Source organism: Mus pahari, chromosome X (assembly GCF_900095145.1).
Source record: "Mus pahari chromosome X, PAHARI_EIJ_v1.1, whole genome shotgun sequence".
Lineage (NCBI taxonomy): Eukaryota > Metazoa > Chordata > Mammalia > Rodentia > Muridae > Mus > Mus pahari.
The window spans coordinates 80,777,280-80,778,562 of NC_034613.1; positions in this window are offsets into that span (position 1 = coordinate 80,777,280).

The window sequence follows — 1,283 nt, forward strand, 5'->3', positions numbered from 1 at the left end:
AGAGAGAGAGAGAGGGAAAGAAAAAAGAAAGAAAGAAAGAAAGAAAGAAAGAAAGAAAGAAAGAAAGAAAGAAAGAAAGAAAGAAAGAAAGAAAGAAAAGACAAGACCAAAAATAAGAAGAGTCTGGGGAGACAGTTCTACTGGAAAAGTCCCGGCCTCACAAGCATGAGGACCTAAGTTCGGATCCTCAGTGCCCATGTAAAAAGAAGCCTCCTACCACTCACTGCAGCTCCAGCCCTGGGAGACTAGAGACACGCAGACCCTAAAGCTCAATGGCCAGCCAGTTTAACCAATGCTGAGCACTGAATTTACTGAGAGACCCTGTCTCCAAAGATGAAGAGTGAGCTATCCAGGGAGACATCCAGTGTTGACCTCTGCCCTCCTTATATATAAACACACATGTGTACACATACCTGCATGCACAGGCACATACAGTGCACATGCAGACCCTTTATACGTATCTATAAAGCATATACCAAAAACAGAGGGAAAAAGAAAGCCCTCTGTGCCTCTCCAGAAGGGCCCATCTTCCAAAGAATAACCAGGGAGCTAGAAAACCGTACTCGTGTGTGTGTGTGTGTGTGTGTGTGTGTGTGTGTGTGTGTGTGTGTGTGTGTTTGTAGGCTTGTTTTTGGTGGCGGTGAAAACTGGCAGTGGCGGTTGCAGCTGATTTGTTTTTATTTTTCCACACTGTGGGTTGAGCCTAGGGCCTTGCCTATGCTTAGTCAAGTGAAATCAAGAAATTATATATATATCCAGCCCTAGAAACCCATTTCTCTCTGTTCCTTAACACCAGTCATTTCAAAGAAAGTCAGGTAAAAGGTTTCTACTCTAACCAAATGTAAAATAGCTACAATGATTTGTAACAGTCACAATTACTTCTGATTTTTGTAAAGCCTTTATCAGAGGCTGGTGGCCCAGCACTCAGAAGGCAAAGGTAAGGTCTGTCTGATCTACATGTGAGTTCCAGAGCAGCCAGGGCTACACGGTGAGACCTTGTCTCCAAAACAAAACAAAACAAAAAGAAAAACAAAGAAAGCATTTATTGTAAATCTGTCTACTTCAGGGGATTCACCGATTTATCTTGGATTCTTGTCATTACAGGTAGAATCACTGTGAATATTGTGTGTAAATCTAAACATTAGAGAATCTTCTAAACAGCTGTCAAAAAAAACCAGACTGGCAATTTTCAAGGCAGCAATGGGACTAGAAAACAAGATTCTATAAATAGAATCCATAGAAGAAATTCATCACACACACACACACACACACACACACACACA